A 17,440-nucleotide genomic window follows, 5' to 3' on the forward strand; every position below is an offset into this window, starting at 1 on the left:
CATGACCACCAATGGTCTATATATATGTGACTTATAACACGAATTTGCTCGGAGTTTTTCAGAACAAAAGTGTTTGTCCTCTCAAAGAGCAAAATCATTTTATCCTCTTAAGAATTCCTTGGCCAATTCAATTGCAATTCATTAAGGAATTATTTGAGTGCTCAATTCATTAAGGGTGTGGCCGAACCAGTATAAATCTGAGTTTGCACTTTCTCTTCTCTTAAACTCCTTTGTTTATTATTGCTTTATATTCATATTCAAAATTTTTTTATTTGAATTAATATTTAAGAAGTTCATTGTTAAGGGATTTTATAACTTGAATAAAAAGTGAAATAGATTTTTAATTGGGTAAGTAGTTTGGAATATCTTAATTCAACCCCCCCTTCTTAAGATATCTGAGGCCACTTGTCTAACAAGTGGTATCAGAGCTTCATTCTTGTATAAAGTTTAGAAGCTTCAAGAAAAAGATGGCCTTAGCAAACTCCTTATTTCCAGAAGGGAATTCTGTCAATAGACCTCCAATCTTTAATGGAGAGGGTTACCATTACTGGAAAACCCGAATGCAAATTTTTATTGAGGCAATAGACCTAAATATTTGGGAAGCCATAGAAATAGGGCCTTATATACCCACCACAGTAGAAAGAATTACAATAGATGGCAATTCATCAAGTGAAAGTATAACTATAGAAAAACCTAGAGATAGATGGTCTGAAGAGGATAGAAAACGAGTACAATACAATTTAAAAGCCAAAAACATAATAACATCTGCCCTGTGAATGGATGAATATTTCAGGGTTTCAAATTGTAAGAGTGCTAAGGAAATGTGGGACACTCTTCGATTAACACATGAAGGAACTACATATGTTAAAAGATCTAGGATAAATGCACTAACTCATGAGTATGAATTATTTAGAATGAATGCAAATGAAAATATTCAAAGAATGCAAGAGAGATTTACACATATAGTAAATCATCTAGCAGCCTTAGGAAAAGAATTTCAAAATGAGGATCTCATAAACAAGGTGTTAAGATGTTTAAGTAGAGAATGGCAACCCAAAGTAACGGCCATTACTGAATCAAGAGATTTGTCTAACATGTCCCTTGCCACTTTATTTGGAAAGTTGCAGGAACACGAGATGGAATTATTGAGATTACACCAACATGAAGAAAATGACAAGAAAAAGAAAGGAATTGCTCTTAAATCATCATCCTCAATTCAAGAAGAAAGTGATCAGGAAAATGATCCAGATGATGATGATGATCTAAGTCTTTTTGTAAAAAGATTCAACAAGTTTCTTAAAGTAAGAGGAAATCAGAGGCGACCCAATTTTAAATCAAAGAGAAGGACAGAAACTTCATCCTCTACTTTAAAATGCTTTGAATGTAATCAACCTGGACATCTGAGGGTTGATTGTCCCATCTTCAAGGAAAAGATGGAGAAATCTGAAAAGAAAAATCTTAGTGAAAAGAAACTGAAGAAAGCATACATCACATGGGATGAAAATGATATGGAATGTTCTGAAGATTCAGAAAATGAAGAGATAAATCTCTGCCTTATGGCTAAAAGTTACGAAAGTGATGAAGAGGTAACATCTTCAAATAACTTATCTATTTCTTTTGATGAATTGCAAGAAGCATTTGCTGATCTGCATAAAGAGTCAATTAAACTTGCAAAATTAGTTTCATCTTCAAAGAAAACAATTTCAAATTTAGAAAATGAAATCTCAAAATTAAACAGAATTAGATCATCTTAGAAATGAAGTCTCAATTTCTAAAACAAATGAAAAAGTTAATATCTCCACTATTTCTGACAAGAAAATATCAGATCCTTGTAGTTGTTGTGAAAAATATGAAAAAGAAATTAAAGACTTGAAAAATTCACTTGCTAAATTTTCTTATTGTAAAAATAATTTAGATGTCATATTAAGTAAACAAAGATATGTTTCCAATAAGAATGGACTAGGGTATAAATCTGAAAAACAACAAAAGTTTCATAAAAACTTTTCTACTTCCACACGAAAATGTAATTATATCACTTGTTTTTACTGTGGAAGAAGAGGACGTGGCATATCAACTTGCTACTTCAAGAAAAATTACAGCAACATTAAAATGATATGGGTCCCAAAAGGATCCTCAGTTTATACTAACATGCAAGGACCCAATAAAGTTTGGGTACCTAAGTCAAAAACTTAATTATGTAGGTGTCTTTGAGGAAGAAGTGGTACATAGATAGCGGATGCTCAAAACATATGACTGGAGATGCATCAAATTTTACACATATCTCTCCAATGAAAAGCGGGCATGTAACATATGGTGACAACAACAAAGGTAGAATCCTTGGAGTTGGTAAAATAGGTACAAATTCTTCAAACTCCATTGAAAATGTTCTACTTGTTGAAGGCCTTAAGCACAGCCTGCTTAGCGTTAGTCAATTATGCGACAAAAGCTATCTAGTATCATTTGATTCTCAAAAATGTCTTATAGAACATAAGCATGACATTAATATAAAGCATGTAGGACATAGAGTCAATAATGTTTACATGATAGATTTAAGCATAAAACTAGAAAACAATCATTGCTTTCTTAGCAAAGATGATGATCCATGGTTATGGCATAAAAGAATTGCTCACATAAACATGGATCACTTAAATAAATTAATTTCAAAAGATTTAGTAGTTGGTTTGCCTAAATTGAAATTTGAAAAAGATAAATTATGTGATGCATGTCAAAAGGGCAAACAAACAAGGGTCTCATTCAAACCTAAAAATGTTGTTTCAACCACTCAACCTTTACAGTTATTGCATATGGATTTATTTGGTCCATCTAGAACCATGAGTTTTGGAGGAAATTACTATGCCCTAGTTATAGTTGATGATTTCTCTAGATATACTTGGACATTATTTATTACACATAAAAGTGATGCATTCCAAGCATTTAGAAAACCTGCTAAAGTCATACAAAACAAGAAAAATCTTAAGATGACATCCATTAGAAGTGATCATGGGGGTGAGTTTGAAAACAAAGATTTTGAATTATTCTGTGATGAACATGGTATTGAACACAATTTTTCTGCACCTAGAACCCCTCAACAAAATGGAGTTGTTGAGAGGAAAAATAGGTCATTGGAAGAAATTGCTAGAACTTTATTAAATGATACTTCTCTTCCAAAGTATTTTTGGGCTGAAGCGGTCAATACTGCATGTTACATCATGAATAGGGCCTTAATAAGACCCATTTTAACGAAAACCCCATATGAGTTATATAATGGTAGAAAACCTAATATTTCTCATCTACATGTTTTTGGTTGCAAATGCTTTGTGCTCAATAATGGTAAAGATAATCTAGGAAAATTTGATGCAAAATTTGATGAAGGTATTTTTCTTGGATATTCATTACAAAGCAAAGCATATAGGGTATATAATAAAATAACTATGAATATCGAGGAATCCATTCATGTTACCTTTGATGAATCTAATGCTATCTTGTCAAGAAAGAATATGCTAGATGATATTGCAGATTCGTTAGAACATATGAATATTGATGAACAAGATTCAAAAGGAAATGATAAAGGAAACAATGAAGATCCTCCAGTAGAAGTCAAATCCAATGATGAACTTCCAAGAGAATGGAAAGCGTCAAGAGATCATCCCCTTGATAACATCGTTGGTGATATCTCAAAAGGGGTAACAACTAGACATTCTCTTAAAGACTTATGCAATAATATGGCTTTTGTATCTATGATTGAACCTAAAAATATAAAAGAAGCCATAATAGATGATAACTGGATCATTGCCATGCAAGAAGAATTGAACCAATTTGAAAGAAACAATGTGTGGAAATTAGTAGAAAAACCTGAAAATTATCCTGTCATAGGAACAAAATGGGTTTTTAGAAATAAATTAGATGAACATGGTATAATTATTAGAAATAAAGCCAGGTTAGTAGCAAAAGGGTATAATCAAGAAGAAGGAATAGACTATGAAGAAACATATGCTCTTGTTGCAAGATTAGAAGCCATTAGAATGCTCTTGGCATATGCATCCATAATGGATTTTAAACTTTATCAAATGGATGTTAAGAGTGCTTTTCTAAATGGCTTAATTCAAGAAGAGGTATATGTTGAACAACCCCCTGGTTTTGAAATTCCGGATAAACCAAATCATGTTTATAAATTACAAAAGGCTCTTTATGGTTTGAAACAAGCCCCTAGGGCGTGGTATGAACGCTTAAGCAATTTTCTTCTAGAAAAAGAATTCTCTAGAGGTAAAGTGGATATAGGAGTAAGTTAGCATACGACACCGGGATTGGGGTGAATTCTACAGGCTTCTTTTCCGGAAAATTCCTTCCTTGGTTGGTGTTTTGGTTTGTGTTAAGGGTGGTGTTTGGTATCAGATATGCAGCAGACGGGTTTTGTGGCTGATTTAGGGGTGGCCTTTGTGGATGATTAGGTGTTCTTGGCTGATAGGGTGGTGGGTAATAAGAAGGGTTGATATTGACTGAGTATTGATATTGTTAAGCTGATGGGAAATTTGGCCATGTAGGAATGACAGTCACAACATGGGTTCCTCCCTCATTCCTATTCTCTCCATATGCCCCAGGCTTCCTATTCATCAAAGCAGGATAATCAAATTTGCCTCTTCTTAAACCCACTTCGATCCTTTTGCTAGTGAACATTAAATCAGCAAAGCTTGAAGGCATGTAACCCACCATCTTCTCATAGTAGAACACTGGTAACATGTCTTCTATCTTTGTTATCATCTCTCTCTCCATCATTGGGGGTGCTACTTGAGCTACTAGATCCCTCCACCTTTGGGTGTATTCCTTGAAAGATTCATGCTCCCAATTAAAGATGTTCTGTAGTTGCATTCTATCCGGAGCCATATCAAAATTGTACTGATACTGCGAAATGAAGGCAACCATTAGGTCTTTCTAGGAACGGACCCGAGAAGACTCCTGATTGGTGTACTAGGTGATGGTTGCCCCAGTAAGACTTTCTTGGAAGAAGTGCATAATTTTTTTTTTCATCTTTTGCATATGCCCCCATTTTCATGCAGTACATCTTCAAGTAATTCTTGGGGCAAGTAGTCCCCTTGTACTAATCGATGTTCGACACCTTGAACTTCGGAGGAATGACCACGTCAGGCACTAGGCACAACTCTGCCATGTCAGCAAAGGCATAATTTTTGCCTCCTTCAAGGACCCTTAGCCTTTCCTCTATATGATCCAATTTCTCCCTTTCCACCATAGCAGGAGGGACTCTTCCCACCGCAAAATGTAAGGGTTGTGGTTGTGGGCGATACTGAGGGCCCCCCAAAGTGTTTGGCAAGGGTACACCACCAAATGCTTGCCCCTCAGTAGCATATCCGAGGCAAGGCTCAGAGTCGTCTAGAGTGTGGTCTTGGGGTACTTCATGTGTCTCCCCCATGGGTTGACGGACCTATGCCTGACCAGATTGGGGTTGTTGACTCTCAATGAGTATAGGAGTGGATTTATTGACATTCTTATTGGGAGGGTGTGCAACATTGGGTGTTGTATAGTTGGGAGGCAAGCCATATGGTGGGAAGGAATGCTTGTTCTGAACATGCACAAAATGGGGGCTGCCTGTACTTCCTAACACTTCGCCTCCCTGCCCTACCATATGCGAGACTAGAGGATTTACTTGATTGAGGCTAGATGGCTGAGTCGGATCCACCTCAGTGATGGTACTTGCGGCAATGATTGTAGCCATGTTGACCTCCATCATTTTTCTCATACTCATCATGGCCTCCATGTCAGCCTTCATCTGCTCTTGCACCTCCTCTATTCCACTCATTACTCTAGCTCTGGCATGTGTTCGGTAAGGGCACCATAAAGTGCGTTCTTTCCTTATGATTTCAATGATTACGGTTCTAATTTCAAGGAAAGAATGCAGTGAGCAATGCATCCAAATGTGAAAAGAAAAATAAGCATGGATTTGTAGAAGCAAGCTTCATGATGATGAGTCAAGTTGACTCAAGTAGTTTTGATAATGAAAAAGATGATGACAAAAAGCCCAAAGAATGATTTCAAGATTGAGTCAACAAATTCAAGATCAAGTTTCATGAGAAGAAATCAAGAAGATTCAAGAATCAAGAGAAGTTTGATTTCAAGATTCAAAAGAAGATGAATTCAAGATTCAAGAGAAGAAATCAAGAAGACTTCATAAGGGAAGTATTGAAAAGATTTTTCAAAAACAAACATAGCACAGTTTTGTTTTTCAAAAGAGTTTTTCTCAAAATTTTCTAAATTACCAGAGTTTTTACTCTCTGGTAATCGATTACCAGTTTCCTGTAATTGATTACCAGTGACAATGTTTGATTTCAAAAGTTTTTCAACTAAATTTGCAACGTTCCAATTGATTTCAAAATGGTGTAATCGATTACAAGATATTCGTAATCGATTACCAATGTATTTGAACGTTAAAATTCAAAATCAATTGTGAAGAGACATATCCTTTCATAAAAAGCTTTGTGTAATCGATTACATGGTTTTGGTAATCAATTACCAGTGACAAGTTTTGAATAAAAATCAAAAGATGTAACTCTTCCAATGGTTTTCAGTTTTTCTCAAGATCATAACTCTTCCAATGGTTTTCTTGACCAGACATGAAGAGTCTATAAAAGCAAGACCTTGACTTGCATTTAAGAACAACTTTTCACATATTCTTTTACAACCTTTAAATCTCTTTGAACATCTTTTTAAACTTCTTCTTCTTCTTCTTCCTTTGCCAAAAGCTTTCTGAGTTTTCTGGTTTCCAAACCTTGTTCTTTCACAGAATACAAAAGTGTGCTATATCTTTTCATTCTCTTCTCCCTTTGCCAAAAAGAATTCGCCAAGGACTAACCGCCTGAATTCTTTTTGTGTCTCTCTTCTCCCATTTCCAAAAGAACAAAGGACTAACCGCCTAAATTCTTTTGTGTCTCCCTTCTCCCTTGTCAAAGAATTCAAAATGACACAGTTTGAGAATTCTTTCGATTCTTCCCTTTCCCATAGACAAAAGATTTCAAAGGACTAACTGCCTGAGATATCTTTTGTTTCCCCTTCACAAAGTTTCAAGGGACTAACCGCCTGAGAACTTTGTCTTAACACATTGGAGTGTACATCCTTTGTGGTACAAGTAAAGGGTACATCTATTCTAACATTGGAGTGTACATCCTTTCAAGGGACTAACCGTAATTTACATTGGAGTGTAAATTATTTAGCTCAATCATGTGTTGGTAGTAGCCAAAGAAGCTATGTAAACTTGATCCATCTTCTGTCCCAACTTTTGCAGGCTGGTTACTTCCATACTTGACCTTGACTTAATGAAACCCTTTTCTTAAAAGCATGTGCTTGGTTTGACGCCATAATCCAAGGAATAGAAATTTTGAGTGTTAATACTTTGATAACATATCATAGAGATGAATGACTTGGGCATACTTATGCTATGCATGACAAATGTAATTATGAGATCGACCTGAGACGCCCGAAGAACCATCATTTCCTAGTTAACAATGCATTAGGTACCATGTTCACATGATTTTCAATCATTTTTTAAGAAAAATGAGTGTATAATCCCAACATGGTTTGTTTATAGCTATCATCATGGTACCCAACTTCATTCTTCATTGTGGCTTTCTTTTTGTTCTTTCTTTTTTGTGTTTTTTTTTTGTTTTTGTAGAGGAAAATGCAAGGATCATGTATGAGTGAACATAACATGCAAATGATGAAAATAGAATGTATGCAGTTAGGAGAACAAAAAGCATGCTAAATGAAGATGTATGATAATGCAATGACTCGTGCAAATACAATGCATGAATATGATAAATGATAAATGCAGGAACAATATGTCCATTACGATGCTATGAAGAGATGCATGATGCATGCAATCAAGGAACAAGCCAGAGTGAGTTTGCTATGTGCCCCCCTAATTTAGGAACCTAACGTAAAGGATCCAAAAGTCCCTTTCTAGTGACAACTCCCAAGGGTGGTTTCATGTAACTTTACTGGCTTTTAGAGATATCATCCTCTTAGGTAATACATTATGGCGATAGGGACAATAAGCAACAATGCATCACTAAAAGAGGAAAACTTTAGATGAGGCTTCACTGTTATCAAGCGTGTCAGAGACCCAACATGACCACAGATCGACCTCCACTCCTTATTGCTCACATAGACCCGGGTATAGGGCCTAATATCTCAATGTGTGTTCAAAGGTGTAGGTTCCATGTGTGCATAGACCAAAAATATTTCAAACTACGAATGTAATTGACAGACACACACCAAACACAATAACATAGCAAAGTTTATAAACCAATATGGACAAAACAAAAGATAAAAGGGAAGAGGGAAATTAAAGAAGAAGTCACGATAAAACATTGCACACTGATCGAATGGCTTAACTCTCTAACAAGTCCCCAGTGGAGTCGCCATCTATCGCAACCTACCCTTTGATGGGAGGGCGAGGCGAAACGTAAAAGTGCATCTTCTCATCATGAAAACTCGTGGAGTTGCCACCAACGTTTATTCGAGAAAAGCGCTGGCAAAAAGCAAAAGGAGGAGGTTTGTGAGTATTGAAAAGAAGGGTTCGGGAGTTGTTTATGCATGGGAAACGTATTAGCACCCCACGCGCCCATCACAAGGGATGACAGCCTTTAATCGAGTGTGCAAAAATATGACTTCAATATTATTTATTTTCCCTTTATATGTTTCTTTATTTTTTTGGGGTCAACAAGGGTGTTGCCCTTGCTCCAACGTATCCTCAGGTGCGATGAGGAATTCAGACCTACGTAGTTCTTTAAGTTTGAATGTTTGTATGTTAAATTGATTTTTTATGTTTTTGAAAGATTCATTTTAATTGCGAACAAAAAGTCGTTTAAGGCGTTGGACCTTGAAACGATGTTTTTAATTTTGAAAAGCAAAGAGAATCGTTAAGGCGTTGGACCTTGAAATGATATTTTAAATTTGAAAAGCGGAGAGAATCATTAAGGCGTTGGACCTTGAAATGATCTCAAGCGATATTTGATGAAATGAAGAAGTTTGTTGTGAATTGATTTTATCTTGGTTTTGTTTATTAACTTTCAATCTCTTTTAAGACAACTTCACAACACTAGTGATCAGTTTAGATTGAACTTTACAAAGGAAAACGAGATAATTGATGATAGATGGATGTGCACATAATAACAAGGGGGACCCCTAAGGGTACATAGATCACATTTAATCCTCAAAAACAAAAACTAGTCGACGGTCGCACGAAGAACACAAAACTAGAAAATGACGTAGGGGATGATCGCGGTTGTGATTCATTAGCGCCTCGGCTTCTTTTCCTCTTCGTCTTTCTCTCTTCTCTCAATTCCCTCACCTTCTAAATGCTGGAACCTCCCCTCAGCCTCCCTAGCATGCCTATTTAAAGGAAAAGGGACACTTGAGGCAAAGGAAGCTCACCCATGTGAACTGATGCTTACTCCTGAAGTAACTGGCTCGCCCAGGTGAGCTGGTTACTTCACCATGAAGTCTTTTGGGGGCCCAGGTGAGCCAGAGGCTAGCTTGGGCGAGCTAGGGTCCAGGAAACTCAATAAAAGACCCTTTTGCCCCTCCTTTTTGGTATCTTTCACATTCTTGATCAAAACACTGAATGATCATCTGTTTCACACTGTAATTGGCGTTTAACACCGTAAGTCTACTAGCAAGGATCAAAAGATCAATGAAAGATAGCCCCCGGATGAAATTTGGGTATTACACACGGAATATTCCATTAAAGGTTGCTTGCAGTGTGGACAAAAAGCACATGGTGTTGTCTGTACTATGGATAAATCCTCACAAGTCAGAGCTTGAGACGTCACCTTATTGTTCACTGTGAGACAATGGTCCTTTAAGATATTGACCCTTTTTTAAAATGGATCTTCCTCTGAAGTCTATAAAAGTTTGTCCCCCTCAATGAATCAACTAGCAAAAAAGATAGAAGAAGTATGCAATAAAATACGTGAAGAAAAACTCTGCCAATACCACTAGACGATTATACACAATTTTCATTTGTTTATCCTTTGCAAAGAAAACTTATTCCGTATTTGTGCTTAACTATATATTCACTCTTTGAGTGTTAAGAATACTTGAGAGATAGAGTGTATATCTTGTGAGGCTTTATCACTTTTCATTCTTGAGCTGATTAACTATTTTGCCATGATTGGGTTGCTTGGATGATTTTCATGAATGTCTTGACTTTTTGGATCTCCTTATGTTAGATGTTACCCATTCCTTTCATTCCTTGATGTTCATTGAGAAATATGTGAATGTTTTTGTTTGTCTCCCTTTGATATCCTTGGATTTTGTTCTTTGTTTCATTTTGCCCAGGAGTGCAAAAGGCTAAGTATGGGGGGTTTTGATGTGCCATCATTTTCTTCTATTTTCTAAACCCTTTTTGCACCATTTTAATTATTGATTGGTCTTAATTGTCAATTAATTAGGCAGTTTTATTATTTGGGCTCATTTAGCTAATTTGATGTTTTTAATCTAATTTCAGGAATTAATGAAACATTGGGCTTAATCCGGATTTTGGTTGTGGACTTGAAGAGGGCAAATAAAGCAACGCTTACCTTAGTTAATTTCTAATTAGGAAATTTCGCAATTTTATTTTATGTTGTTCAGTGTTTATTTCGTTTTGGGCCAGAGTATTGTAATAGGGCCCAGTGACTTTGAGTGACTCTTTTTAAATAGCTGCCTTGGGATTCATGAGAGCATTCTATTCTGCTATGCTATTTTCATTATTCAGAGCTTTGGTTTTAGGTTTTCACGTTTTTCTATTCCCTTGTTACAGTTTTCGTTCTTAATGCAAATTTCCGTTTTCTGCTTCTAATTACGAGTTCATTCTTGCTTCTTCTTCTACTTTCATTTACGTTTCTGTTCATTTACGTTTCTGCTCATTTACGTTCTTGTTCATTTACGTTTCTGCTTCATGCTTCATTTGCGTTTTCTGTTTGAATCCATGGAAGGCTAAATTTTCTGGTGTTGTTTCCTTTTGAGGACGAAGCCCAACTCTCTTTGAGGTTTCGTTTGTAATGTGGTTTCCTGGTAGTTTTCCCTTCACCAGTTATCCCAATTTCGTGAATATTAATCAGTGAACGCTTCGTGTTCGATTAATTGCCTCTGAGCCTAACTTGCGTTCATGCTTAATGGACGAAGGGCTAACTGGTGTATGTGGTGCCTAATCACGTATTGAAAACCCTAAGTTGATTTTCGCTTAGTAAATTGAAATAGGGTTGGATTAAGTGGTTGACTGTTAGGGACGAATTCTCCATAACCCAGGATAAGAGAGTGGCTTCTAAATCAGAGGAAACAACCCATTTTTAATATTAGTAGTTTCGTATTCCATTTTATTTGTTCTGCTCTTTAATTACCAAACAACCAAACCCCCCCCCCCCCCATCGTTACTGTTACTGCAAGTATATTATGAACATTTGGCTTGTCACTGCTTATTGGGAAACGACCTAGGATCAGTTCCTAGTTACTGCATTTTCATGTTTATTTGATTCGGGTACGGCCTCGATCACTTGGGTTCCTAGACTAAGGGGGAATCTAAGAAGGTACCAGAAGTGGTCTTAAGAATACTTGTAAAAGAATACTTGTTTTGTAATCAAGTTTTGATTAGTGGAACCCTTTACTAGTTTGTAAAAGAATATTGGATGTAGCTCTTGTTGAGTGAACCAGTATAAACCAAGTGTTTCTACTTCTATCCATAAAGGTTTATTAAGCATTCTTAATACACTTTTTATCACCCTTTAACACCAAGTTTTTATTTGAAAAACTATTTCAAGACCATTTTACCTATCACTGGACGACTATATTGTTCTTCTCTATGTATCCATTTTTTTCTAAGTGGACAACAAGTGTTTAACATAGTGTTATCTATATTATCTTTTATATTTCGAAATGCTTACATCTTTGATATACAACCTATTCACCCTCCCCCTTTTAGTGTGTTTCACGCAATTTCAAGGTTAATGGCATAACAAGAGTTATATATATATATATATATATATATATATATATATATATATATATATATATATATATGTATAATAGTACTATGTGAGTCCTAATCGGGGCAAGTATAGATGTTTGGAGGTGTGTTAATGATTAAGGATAAAATGATGCAAGATGAATGTTAAAGTTATCTTAGAATACAAGTAACCTTAGATTTTATTTTGTTATATAATCGTAAGTATCAAACCAAAGAAGGAAATAATCTAAGAATACTGAGTTAACTGGATAGAGTTGTGGTAGAAAAGTGTTAATGGTGAGAGTGAAGTTCTATAATAAAAGTGAAAGTAAGTTAGTATAACCATGCATGATAAGTGAGAAGTCAATGAAAATTATTAATTATTGAAAGGTCTAGATTCGATCTAGATATGACGATCCTACTATAAGCCCAATAAGAATAAAGCCATTAGAGATAAGCAAAAGGGATATTTGGGTAAATGAGCTTAACTAATCCTTAGGACCCATAAAGTACTCACTGAGACATTATACCCCGCCCCTTTAAGTTACATCCTTTTTAAGAAACAGGTGGTGGCGTGTCTTGTTGGAGCACGGAGACTTATCATGGAAGATGCAACTTAGTTATTTTATATTCTATGTAATTTCTTATATGTTGTATGATGTGATTGTTACAAGAAATAAGTTTTATTTATTTTTACTTATGGATTCAAGTTGCAGTGTTTATATGTTAGCATCCACATGAGGTAATTTTATAAATGTTTTTAATTTTCATATTCTAGAATCATGAGTATAATTACCATAATACCCTTAGGGTGTTACATGCATTATGTAGCTTTTTATGTTACAACATATTTGGTATTTTGCAGTAGTATATGGTGCCACTACATACATTAACCACAAACATTTATGATGGAGTCTTGCTTCTCTTTAGTCAAGTTTTAATGGACCCTAGATGTTTATAGGGGATGTTAGGAAATATTTGAGAATTTTTATTCAGATAGGGAAATTCAGATGATAGAAGGAGAAGAAAGATATCACACAAAGTGTTTAGTTTATTGCGAATAGCAAAATTTACAATGAATCTGACACAAAAAAGCTTCTTCTGTAGTCAATCCTTCTTGATCTCCATGCCCAAAATCTTTTTCAACAGCTCCCATGTCCTTCTTCTTAAATTCGTTATTATGTAGTGACTTTAGCTTTTGAATTGCCAACAAATTTTGAGATGCTACATGTCATCCACATTAAGTAGTAGATTGATGTGGGAACCATCCTCCACCTTGCTATGATAAACACATGAGTCATAGAATCTCTTGTACCACTGCCTTGGTGATTGTTGCAGCCCATAAAGAGACTTCTTCAATCTACCGACATAATTTTCCTTTCCTTCCACCTCAAAACCTTCAGGTTGTTGGATCAGAATGTCTTCCTCTAGTCTCCCATGGAGAAAGATAGTTTTTACATCGAGTTGCTTGAACTCCATGTCCACAGTTGCCTCTAGGACTAGCAAAACACGTATGGAGGTGTGTTAAACTACTAGAGAAAATACCTTGTTGTATTCCACTCATTCCTTCTGATTTTAACCTTTAGCTACCAAACGTCCTTTACAATGGATGGCTTCTTTAGTGGACAATCCAAATTTCTTCTTGAAGATTCACTTGCACCCCACTACTTGTCTGCCTTCAAGTAGCTCAACTAAATCCCAAGTCTGGTTCTTCTTAAGGGATTCCATCTCTTTATTCATAGCCATTCTCCACTCCTCAACTTCAGAATAGGAAATTGCTTCTTGATAAGTGGACAATTTGAATTAATTGATGTCTTCTGCTACCTGGAGTGCATAAGACACTATATCAAAGGCATATATTTCAAGAGCTTTGATTTGCCTTTGTGACTTTTTAGGTGTTGTGGTTTTGGGCTACTTTGGATGGTTTTGACTTATTCAGTTAGTCCCCTCAAGTAGTGCTGAATTTTGATGTTGAGGGTGAATTTAAAGATCTCGATCACTCTCATCAGGCGCTTCGAACTGCTTTTGATCAATAATGTTTGTGATTGTGGAGCTTTCAAACTCCACATACTTAGTGACATCCTCAATTCTGCCCAGATCTTCATCAGATTTAGAATGCATCATAGGGAGTTTATCAAAGATGACATCGCTACTCATAATGATCTTTATTTTAGATAGAGACCAGACTTAGAAACCTTTGTCTGCATCTCCATAGCTTATAAAAATCCCTTATTGGCTCTAGGCTCCAATTTACCTTCACTTACGTAATAGTACGTCGGTCATCCAAACATCTTCAACATTGAGTATTCAGATGGCTTGTTAGACCAAACCACAATAGGGATCTTAAAGTCCATCACAGTGGACGGTGAATGATTGGCGAGATAGCATGTTGTGTTGACTACCTCAGCCCATAAACTTCTATTCATGCCTGAATTGGATAACATGCATTTGGCTCTTTCCAAGAAGGTCCTATTCTTTCTTTCAACCACCCCATGTTGTTGTGAAGTATATCACATAGTACATTGTCATGCTATGCCTTCATCTCTAGAGAATTCATTGAATTCAATAGAACGAAATTCCAAGACATTGTCAATCCTAAGACACTTTACTATCTTTCTTGTTTGATTCTTCATAATAGTCAACTAATGCTTGAAAAATTTAAAACCTTCAGATTTCTTCTTCATTTTGAATATTCATCTCATCTTGGAGTAATCATTGTCAGTCATTTTATACGAATAACTTTTGTATAGAAAACATTTTCTAAAACTTGAATAGTTTCCCCAATTTATAGTTATTTTGTAGGGATTTGTAAATAAATCTTTTTTTATTGTTATAGTTTTCTCTAGAGTATCTCCCATGTGATTTACTGATAAAATTTCAACAATTTTAGGTCAAAAGAGGCTAAAATATTAAGGTGCTAAAAGGAGTAGTTGCGCTCAGCTCACCATTTGGGCACAGCGCGCATCCAGCGCTAAGCGCAGCTTCAGCGCGATAAAAGAATCTAGAAGAGCATAAATATCAAGGCTGTGCGCTAAGCATGAGATCCGCTCGCTAAGCACGATAGTTGTCTTTAGCCAGGCTCAGTGCATGACTGGCACTAAGCTCAAATCCACTAACTCGCGCTAAGCGCGAGGGTGGCACTAAGCGCAACGTCACAGATTCAGAGCCTATTTAAAGCTTGTCTTGTGCAGAATTAGGGTACATAATTTTTAGCAAGTAGTACAGAATTCCAGAGCAAGTGCACCATAGTGAAAATTTCGAGATAGAAGCTCTAAGGCAGCAAGAGGAGCAGCTTTGCAGAGAAGCCTAGGGTTCTTCAATTATAAAGAGATTAGTGAGTTGTAGAGTGATTGTGAGATGTTGAAAAGAGGAGGAGGGATCCCTCTTCTTGCGTAAGGAACAATTATTCTGTACTTTCAATCTCATTTGTGTTAGGGTTTTTCTCTAATGGCTGGCTAAACACCCTTGTTGGGTATTTCTAAGGAACAACTGATGTAATTACTTTAATATCTAATTAACTGTGTTTTATGTGTTCAATGCTTAATTTCTGCATGCTCTTGGTCTGATCACCCATTTGTGTGTACAGTTAGGTGACTTTAGCATTGGGAAATGTATTTGTTGCCTTAGAACTTGATAGAAGCAAGATTGAATAACCACATTACCAGGGATGGATTGTTGGGGCTTTGGTTTTCTGAATATGCTTGTTAGTGCTTAGCTTTACTAACCTTTAAAAGATTGGCTAAGATTTTGTTAAAACATAAGCACTTAGACAATGAAGGAAAGCTGGAGTTGCTGCACATGATGTCCAACGTTATGTCAAAGAATAAGATCGGGCTGCACAATGCACAAGGCAAGATAAAGTGTCAAATGAAGAATTGAAGCTGCAGGATTCACGATGTCGGATACAATGTCCAGGACATCCTGCCTGAAAATACTGGAATTGCTAAAAGCATTGAAGCTGCAGGATCCACGATGTCGGATACAATGTCCAGGACATCCTGCCCGAAAATACTGGAGTTGCTAAAAGCATTGAAGTTGCAGGATCCACGATGTCGGATACGATGTCCAGGACATCTTGCCCGAAAATACTGGACATATAAATCTGTTATATCTTTAACAGATTATTGTGCAGTTAGCAAGAGATTAGATGATCTATCTTTAGGAACGAATTAAAAGATAATTAAAGTTCGAATTACAAACTAGAAGAGTTCGTTCAGGGATTAAAGATTAAAGATAAAAACTAAAAGATCAAACGTTATCTTTTAGTTCTTTAAGTGCAGATTTTCAGGAAGAATGATAGATCTCATCCAGCACAAGCTGTTGCAGCCCAGACCCACACACTGCTATAAAAACATGGAGGCTGCACGAGTTCTGTACCAAGTCCGGGATTGAAGAGTTGTTTTGTGAGTTTTGGGACTTGAGTGTTTTGTGAGCCACCTTGATGGTACCCTAACATCAAGTGTTGGACCTGAGTGTGTAGAGTTGATCTCTAGTGTGTAGAGTTGATCTCTTTTGTTCAGAGAGCAATCTCTGGAGTGTCCTTGATTTAATTGTAAACACGGGAGAGTGTTTGAGAGGGAGTGAGAGGGGTTCTCATATCTAAGAGTGGCTCTTAGGTAGAGGTCGCACGGGTAGTGGTTAGGTGAGAAGGTTGTAAACAGTGGCTGTTAGACCTTGAACTAACACTATTTTAGTGGATTTCCTCCCTGGCTTGGTAGCCCCCAGATGTAGGTGAGGTTGCACCGAACTGGGTTAACAATTCTCTTGTGTTATTTACTTGTTTAATCTGTTCATTCACTCAGAGATAATCTGCATGTTCTGAAGCGTGATGTCGTGACATCCTGTACGACATCTGGCATTGGTATCAGAATTTCAATTGGTATCAGAGCGGGCACTCGAAATCACTGAGTGAGACCTAGGGAGATAAATTCTGATGAACATGGAGAAAGAAGGAGGACCAGTGAACAGACCACCAATTCTGGATGGAACCAACTATGAATACTGGAAAGCAAGGATGGTGGCCTTCCTCAAATCACTGGATAGCAGAACCTGGAAAGCTGTCATCAAAGGCTGGGAACATCCCAAGATGCTGGACACAGAAGGAAAGCCCACTGATGGATTGAAGCCAGAAGAAGACTGGACTAAAGAAGAAGACGAATTGGCACTTGGAAACTCCAAAGCTTTGAATGCTCTATTCAATGGAGTTGACAAGAATATCTTCAGACTGATCAACACATGCACAGTGGCCAAAGATGCATGGGAGATCCTGAAAACCACTCATGAAGGAACCTCCAAAGTGAAGATGTCCAGATTGCAACTCTTGGCTACAAAATTCGAAAATCTGAAGATGAAGGAGGAAGAATGTATTCATGACTTCCACATGAACATTCTTGAAATTGCCAATGCTTGCACTGCCTTGGGAGAGAGAATGACAGATGAAAAGCTGGT

Source organism: Glycine max, chromosome 8, assembly GCF_000004515.6.
Source record: "Glycine max cultivar Williams 82 chromosome 8, Glycine_max_v4.0, whole genome shotgun sequence".
Lineage (NCBI taxonomy): Eukaryota > Viridiplantae > Streptophyta > Magnoliopsida > Fabales > Fabaceae > Glycine > Glycine max.